Source organism: Myotis davidii, unplaced genomic scaffold, assembly GCF_000327345.1.
Source record: "Myotis davidii unplaced genomic scaffold, ASM32734v1 scaffold125, whole genome shotgun sequence".
NCBI classification, from domain to species: Eukaryota; Metazoa; Chordata; class Mammalia; order Chiroptera; family Vespertilionidae; genus Myotis; species Myotis davidii.
The window spans coordinates 3,188,213-3,197,518 of record NW_006299390.1 but is presented as its reverse complement, the minus strand read 5'-3'; the positions used below and the strand labels follow the sequence as shown (position 1 = coordinate 3,197,518).

At 38.3% G+C, this 9,306-nt stretch overlaps 1 protein-coding gene across 3 annotated transcripts in view; it reads left to right on the top strand.

The window, feature by feature from the left end:
* LHFPL3 (lipoma HMGIC fusion partner-like 3) overlaps positions 1-9,306 on the top strand; it is a 461,462-nt gene that overhangs the window by 84,643 nt on the left and 367,513 nt on the right. The window lies entirely within an intron of this gene.

Sequence of the window (9,306 nt, the reverse complement as noted above, 5' to 3'; positions counted from 1 at the left end):
CCCCCCCCCCCCCCCCCCCCGCTTTTTATTGAATCTCTTGAGTCTTTCCTCAGCCAGATGGCTCTGTAGGCTGGGTGCCATCTGACCAGGCAATGATTAGTGAGATTATTTAATTGTGTGTTTATTAAAGCTCGCTCTCTCTGGCAACATATTGTACCTTTTTAAAGTGTCTCCTTGGCAAACTGCTGAATTGTGGTGCCGTTTATTTTTTCAAGTATATCACTGAGGCTGCCAGAGGTAACTACACAAGCATGTCAAAGAATAGGGCTTCCTTACCTTTGGACCTCACTGCACTCCTATCTTAACTGCTTTTGATTTTTAAAGCCTGAGTCTTTATGTTTGCAATATTTGGAGCTGTCCTTTGGAATGATTGTCATAGGTGATCTAGTGATTGGTGATTGAACTCTGAATCCCCTCATTGAGTTGGGTTATCTTGGAGAGTACCAATAGTTTATACCTGAAAATTGTTAACCATTGGCCAGGACCCCATTTTCAGAATGTGGTTAGATAACTTAAGAAGTCAAAGATCACTGTGGCTGGCAGAAACATTGTGGGTGAATTTGTGGTCCTGTGTAGCCACTGAAGGGGAGGGAAAACAGGTAAGACATAGCCCTAACCCTATCCCAAAAATGAACAGCATCACAGAATACTAGCACGATCCAAAACACCCAACATACCAGGATCACATCCACACTGGACAGCACAAGTGAGGGTAAATGAATTGTCAAAGGAATCAGGAAGAGTCCATGACCATTATTTTCAAAGCATGTATGTTTGGGCTCTGGGGTCTGCTTTTCTCCTATGAGCACTAGTCATGTTTGGACTACCCATCAGCACTGAAGCATATAAGCACCATTAGGTATCTTGGCATGACCCCCTCTACCCACCAAGTTTAGCACTCATACATCAGGCAAATGGCTCATAAATGCCTCGAATTTTAAAATACCTACCATGTCATCCAAGAGAATATTCAGAAGCATACAAGACGAAAGGAATGGAGGCTGGCCCCAGGTGCTTCTCTTTAACCAACAAGGACATGTAACTATAAAATTCCTTAATCCCAGAGCAGCTCTGACTCTTGACCCCTGGTACGTGGTCTAAGTGAGGGGTCTGGAACCCCACCTCTGTTTCCAACTAAGGCTGTCCTAACAATATTCTGGCTCCTCTTGGCCTACACTTCTGCAGATGGTTCATGAAAGTGATCGCAGAGCTATTCTGCAGTGATCAGAAGAATGAGTGCATTTCTTTTGGGAACTGAAAGAGTAATAGAGGAGCATACAGGGAAATTATAGTGATAAAAAGATGATTTATCAAAATCTAGCATCTGGATGGACTTATTGAACTGAAATGTAGATTAATGCAGTATTATCACCACATAATATGGGTTGTTTGCAAATTAACACAATCTTTGGACATTTCATAGAGGGTAGGAAAAGTATCATTTTTCATGCAGTTAAACACTTACTCTGAACCTGGATTTCTTTGGTGAGTTTCTCTTCTCAGGTGTGATCAGTATAGTGGAGAGACATACCACCCAGGGGACATTTCTAACCAGCAGAGCCACTGTAACGTGCCTGCAGAGTGACTTCATTCATTAAGGAAATCCATGCATGGTGACTCTGGCCAGGTGCACATCTCTGAGGAAAGCAAATAGTAGCATTGTTGTGTGTGTGTGTGTATGTGTGTGTGTGTGTGTTGTCAGGACAATGATATGTGTGTTAGTTAAGTAAGTGCTAGGTTGTGAATCCTCTGAAATCCTTGAACCAAGTGTTAGTTTGACAACTACTTTTTGCATGTGGGAGAAGCCACTCCCCAGTATTTGTAGAGATTTGTTATATTTGGATTATGTTTATAGGCATTTTAAATTTTAATTTTATCTGGGTACCTGTTCTGGGTTGGTTATAGAATGCCTTTTGTCAACCTAGCATTCCTCTTTTAAAATAATTTTTAACCATGATTTCTAACTTGCAGTCACCATGTTTATTGAATCATAAATATGGACTGGCAGGATGTAATTGCGAGAAACCTGATTTAGGTAGCTTGGTAATTTTTTAAAGAATGTCATAGATGTAGGAATCTTTCTAATATTTGCTAATTTGAATGTACTCTATAGTTGAAGTTTTCTGCTGCCTAGGCAGCTTTTGGTTTATTTATTGGTGATAGTTGTTTGTTTGTTTGTTTTTTTGATTTAGTAAACTTTACTTTCAAGTTGTCAGGGGCTTCGGAAAACCACGTTTTTCTGTTTTTGTTTTTAATACCATATTGGTCAGCTGGCCAAGACATGTTGGTCTTGTGTATGTATTTGTTCTCAGCAACACTTAATAACATTTATGTTATTAAAACACGGGTTGGAGTTTAATAGAAATCAAACATCAATTCCCCAAGCTTCATGGATAGGGAAATGGTATGACACAATGGATAAGAGCATTGGTTTAGGAATCATAGTTCTTTTTTTTTTTTTTTTTAAATTATTTTATTGATTTTTTACAGAGAGGAAGGGAGAGAGATAGAGAGTCAGAAACATCAATGAGAGAGAAACATCGATCAGCTGCCTCCTGCACATCCCCCACCGGGGATGTGCCCGCAATCCAGGTACATGCCCTTGACCGGAATCGAACCTGGGACCTTTCAGTCCACAGGCCGATGCTCTATCCACTGAGCCAAACCGGTTTTGGCAGGAATCATAGTTCTTGAGTCCAACTCCAGCTTCCCTCCTTATTAGGTGTGTCCTTGGGCAAGCTACTTAATCTTTCTAATCTTTGGTTCCCTCGTTGTTAAATGGGCATATTAAGAATATCTATCTTATAGGGTTACGGTGAAGAGTAAATGAAATAATCCACTTAACATAGGGCCCAGCACACAGTAAATTTTCAATAAACTTTTATTATTTCATCTATTAACATTCGCATGGACTTGAGAAATGGCACCTAGAGTTAATTCTCCTTGTCTGGTTACTGTATTTATTTTAAGGAAGTGATAAAATGGCCAGACTTCTAGCCTAGTGTTTTCTCTTTTATATAGATACTTTTTCATTTTTAACAATCAAACTATGGTCAGGCAAAGTTGAAGATATAAAATTTAGAAACTGTTAATTTCTTTACTTTGTAAGTCTTTTAAAAAGGAGTTTTGCACATTGTAAAACTCCACCAATTTTTTCACTCTCACTCCTCCTAATATCTCTCCTGCAGGTTAATAGCAGCAAAGCGAGAAGAGAATGAAGACCATTTATCTGCCCTTTGATTTAATCTGAGCCTCGTGACCCTGCTCCATAAAGTAGGATATTTCATCTCCTACAGGAGGTGCTAATGAAAGTCAATTGTTATAAGACATTGTTCTTATCACCAGGAAGGTTTATTAGTCAGTGCCCGCGCAGGGGGACACAGGGTAATTGGACAAAGCTGGATATTTATTTGATAAAATGCCTTGTAGGTCAGTTTCTATGAATTTTTCCTCAAGCGGCCTGGGAAGTACTGCAAAAAGGAAAAAAAAATTCTTTAGACTTGAGAAGTAATTTTCAGTAGAAATTGACTTAAGGGGGAATCAGTTGTGGTTATGGTTTCTGCTCCCTGATCATTTGGCCTCTTCCTCCTGTAATGCAAGGAGGAAGGGTCCAGGTGGAAAAACAAAGATAAAAACATAATCACTGAAGATGTGATCACCAGCTCATGCAGAGCTGTGTGTGTTCTTTATCTATACGCCCTTTGAGTAGAGAGATTCTTCAACAGAACTATTTGTAGCTGACAGTTTTATCTGGCGATCATATTACATCTAGGACTAACCACCATTAGAGTGTGAAATTTTTTTTTGTAGTTTTCTAGACTATCAATTCAAAATAACATGCTTGCTCTGATTAACTCTGATTAACTAGATAAGTAAATTCTTAACCTTAGAAGATTTTTAGTTTTCAGAAACACAGAAAAACTGTCACATGAGGGACAGTATTGAAATCTGTAGTTGTTATTTTGCATTTGGGTCTTGATTGCCACTTTCTACTACATTTTATCCTTTTGCTACAACTATTCTTCTAGTGATTGAATACCAAATTGCCTGAACTTTGGTCTGAAACTGCAGTGCGGGGACTTCTTGTACTGTTGGGGTAGACACTAGGAAGAAGCTGGGTTCTTTCTCTAAAAACTCTGATACCTTGCTTTAATCTGAGCAAAAGAAAGTATATCAATCTTCCTCTCCAGTGGTCTTTAGGATTCATTTTCTCAATCCTGAACTTAAAAAGACAATGCTTTCGCTAATTGGTCAATCAAAACACTTATGAATGAAAACTATTGAACTGTCTTAGTGATTTACAGAATTACAAGTTTCTTAACTTCAAGAGAATTTTCATCTAATTGGTCTTACAAGGCAAAAAGTCAGTGAGGTTCTTTATAAAGCAAGACCACCGTTGTTCTCTAAATCTTCAAATCCAATGTATTTTCTTTTTAAATTGAGATGTATTTGATACATAACATTATAAGAGTTTCAGGCATACTACATAATGACTTGTTACTTGCATATATTGAAAAATGATAACCACAATAAAACATTCATCACTGTATAGCATTATGATTTTTTCTTTATTCTTGTGATGAGGACTTTTGAGATCTACTCTCTTAACAAATTTCAAATATATAATACAGTATTATTAACTGATCTCCACACTGCATTACATCCCAAGGTACAATGATATTCTCTTATTATTGATTTCTTTACCACTCAGTAGTCTTTAGCACCAGTGACTACCCTTATTCTGGGAACCCTATTCTGATACTCCTCTTACTTTTTTGACTTCTGTATTCTCTAAATAGAAATTTCAAGATTCATATCTGAGGCATAATCTATTTTCTCTGAAACATTTATTTTTTTTTATTTTGTAAAAATATATTTTATTGAATTTTTACAGAGAAGAAGGGAGTGGGATAGAGAGTCAGAAACATCGATGAGAGAGAAACATCGATCAGCTGCCTCCTACACACCCCCCACACACACACACACTGGTGATGTGCCCGCAACCAAGGTACATGCCCTTGACCGGAATAGAACCTGGGACCCTTCAGTCTGCAGGCCAATGCTCTATCCACTGAGCCAAACTGGTTAGGGCGTGAAACATTTATTTTTATAAAAATGCTTTTAAAATATTAATTTCGCTTCCAGTCAAGACTTGGTAAGTCCTGTGCTCCCTTCCTCCCATGACCACATTAAAATTACAATGAAATCACAGAACAACCATCAGTGAGAACCACCTAATGTCTAGATGAATAGAAGTCTTATAACTAAGAATATAAAGAAGAAACCAAGTTGAAACTGGTAGGAAGGGTAGAGACGTGGAATGGACTGATCCCACAACCACATAAAAATTAGGAGGGATATCTCAGCGGCAGAGGTCCTCCATGAGGACTGAAAAGTCCCAGACTCATATGAGGCTCTAAACCCAGGGTTCCAGTGCTGGGAAGAGAAGTCCCTGTAACTGCTGGCTGTGAAAACCAGTGGAAATTGTGGCTGGGTGAGATGGAGAGCTGCTGGAGTCACAGGTGTTCCTTTTAAAGTGCCTGCACATGGACTTACTGACAAACTTACTGGTTCTGAGCTCCAGTGCTGGAGCAACAGGCCAAAAGGCACCAGAAACATATGGGGAGGAACTGAATTGTCTGGCTTCAGGGTAAGAGCTGGAGGGATAAGTTTCTTCCAGACAGAAGTCATTGCTGGCGGAAGCCATTGTTCCTTTGTTGAGCCCTCCCCTAAGCCAACCTTTTGACACCATATCTGAGTCTCCATCAACCTAGCAAGCTTTTGTGATTGCTTGAGATCTTGCTCAACCCAAATTGAGGGGGTCCACCCAGGCCATGTCCAATGGCTTTTTCATGTACTTGGCCTGTTTTGGCTCATGCTGTGGACTTCCTTAAAATCTCCCAAAGATTCATAAACCCAAGGCAACCAGCATCTGGCCGTGGTGTGCCCCATACCTCTTGCTAAGCATCCCCAAATCTGGTACTAGCGGCAGCTGGCATCATTTCCCAGCTTAGCCTCTCCCACGTACCTCAAAGCCCAACACAAGTGGCAACTCTCTGCAGATCACTTTGTAGCTTATACCAAGTGGCCCCAGGCAGGGCACAGACAATAGCTGACCTTGGCCTGCACCACCAATATTTCTCCTAGGATGCCCCAGAACCAACACAAATGAAATGTTGTTTATGGGACCACACCAGAGTAACACCCAACCACCATCAGAAATGGCACACCCAAAGGATGAATTTGGCAGGCACCAGAGCCCTGCTAAAGTGAATCCTGCTCCATAGAGTGGTCCCCTACACATTACTGCCAGTTCTCACCACCAATCAGCCAGAGGGGCAGTCCCTCCTTTTGAAGTGTCAACAGCAATCAAGGCTTAACCACAATAGGAAGAACACACCTGGAGCACCTGGCTCAGGTGACCAGGAGACTGAGCCATTGGGTGCCACCGACTACATAAGACCACTCTACCAAGACTTGGAGATGCAGCAACTCTAATACATAGAAACAAATGCAGGGAAGCAGCCAAAATAAGGAGACAAAGAAACATATCTCAAAATGAAACAATTGAACAAAACTCCAGAAAAAGAACTAAAAATGGAGACAAGCAATCTACCAGATGTCGAGTTCAAAACACTGGCTATAAGCATTCTCAGTGATCTTAGTGAGAACTTCAAAAAAGAGATAGGAAAATAAAAATAGAGATAGAAATCATAAAAAAGAACCATTGAAAAATAAAGAATATAATAACTAAAATGAAAAAAATACAATAGAGGGTTTGAATCAATGTTTTGGAAGAGAAGATAGCAGAAGAAACCCAATCCAAACAGAAAAAAAATAACCCCCAAAAATGAAGATGGTTTAAGGGACCTCTGGGTCAACATCAGATGAACCAACATTACATCATAGTGGGGTCAAAAGGAGAAGAGAGAGAGCAAATGATGAAAATCTATTTGAAGAAATAATGATGGAAAACTTCCCTAACCTGGTGAAGAAAATAGATATACAAGCCCAGGAACTGCAGAGAGTCTAAAACAAGAAGAGCCCAAAGACACATCAAGACACATCATAATTAAAGTGCCACAGGTTAAAGACAAAGAGAGAATATTAAAAGCAGCAAGAGAAAAGCAGTTAGTTATCTACCAGGGAGTTCCCATAAGACTGTCTGCTGATTTATCAACAAAAACTTTGCAGGTCAGAAGGTATTGTCAAACCCTAGTCAGTTTGGCTCAGTGGATAGAGTGTTGGCCTGGAGACTGAAGGGTCCTCAGTTCAATTCCAGTCAAAGGTATATGCCTGGGTTGTGGGCTTGATCCCCAGTAGGGGGTGTGCAGGAGGCAGCCGATCAATGATTCTCATCATTGATGTTTCAGTCTCTCTCTCCCTCTCTCCCTTTTTCTCTGAAATAAATAAAAATATATTTCTTTAAAAAAGAAGGTATTGGCAAGAAATACTCAAAGTGATGAAAAACAAGGACCTACTAACAAGATTACTATATTCTGCAAAGCTATCATTTAGAATTGAAGGACAGATAAAGAGCTTCCCAGACAAGAAAATGCTAAAGGAGTTAATCACCACCAAACCATTATTACAAGAAATGTTAAAGGGACTTCTTTAAGAACAATAATAAGAAAAGATAAAAAATATGAATAATAAAATGGCAATAACTACATATCTACCAACAATTACTTTAAGTGTAAATAGATTAAATACTCTAATCAAAAGACATAGGGTGGCTGAATGGATAAGAAAACAAGACCCTTATATATGCATCTACAAGAGACTCACTTCAGGTTGAAAGACACACAGAGACTTTAAAGTAAAGGAATAGAGATAGATATTTCATGGAAATGGAAATGAAAGAAAAAAACCTGGGGTAGCAATACTTATACCAGACAAAATAGACTAAAACAGTTGCTATAACAAGAGACAAAGAAGGAGCCAGCAATTCTACTTCTGGGTATTCATCCAAAGAAACCCAAAACACTAATTCAAAAAAGACATATGCGCCCATATGTTCATTTCAGCATTATTTACAATAGCCAGAATATGGAAACAATCTGAGTGTCCATCCATAGATGAATGGATAAAAAAAAATGTGGTGCATATATATGATGCAGCCTCAAAAGAAAAAAAAAAGAAATCTTGCCACCTGCAACAACATGGATAGACACAAAGACTATTATGCTAAGTGAAATAAATCAGACAAAGATAAATGCCATATGATTTCACTTTTATGTGTAGTCTAAAAATATTAACAAATAAAACAGAAACATACTCAAAGATACAGAAAGCATTTTTATGGTTGTCATATGGGAGGAGGTTTAAGAGGGTAGGCACTAAAGGTGAAGGGATTAAGAAGTACAGATTGGTAGTTACAAAATAGTTGTGGGGGTGTAAAGTATAGCATAGGGAATATACTCAATAATATTGTAATAGCTATGTATGGTGTCAGATGGATATTAGAGTTATCAGGGTGACCATAAGTTATATAAATGTCTAGCCACTATGTTGTATACCTGAAACTAATATAATATTGTATGTCAACAGTAATTGAATGTAAAATATTTGAAAGCCATGGTCAGCTTGGCTCAGTTAGTTGGGTGTCGTCCCATGCACCAGGAGGTGGCCGGTTTGGTTCCTGGTCAACGGCACATGCTCAGGCTGCAGGCTCAATCCCTGGTAGAGGGTGAGTAGGAGGCAGTCAATCCATGTTGTGCTCTCTCTAAAAATCAATAAACTATTCTAAAAAATTATTTTTGAAAAAAATCTTTAAATGTTATCTTACATCTTTCTATCAGTCAATTTAAATAAATGTAAATATCCACTTATCTGAAAGTTGGTGTTCCAGATACGTACAATATTATGTTGGACTGTGTGAAATTACTCTTTTTGTAGATGAAAAGGGTTCAAATATTGGCAATTTCTTCTTTTTCTCTTGTATTTTTATTTGCTTTCTCTACCAATTTCTTCTTTTTCTCTTGTATTTTTATTTGCTTTCTCTACCATTTTGTAGCACATACATCTTCTGCCGTATAAATTGAGATATCATGTATCTTTATGCTCTCTAACATTTTAATGAAAAAAATCTCATTTTCAACTAAACTGATTTATTATGATACTGTATTTTCCTCCTCAAGTCATGTAGGTAACTTTTATTATAATTGATATGGTACAAATATTGCAAACGAATATGATATCCTTGAGTTCTTTTTCAGTAAAATAATTTATTAGAATCATAGACTTAACTAGCAGATTTTTTGTCTTCTGAGGAGAATTGAGTAGTGAAAAAAGGAAACTCTTTCC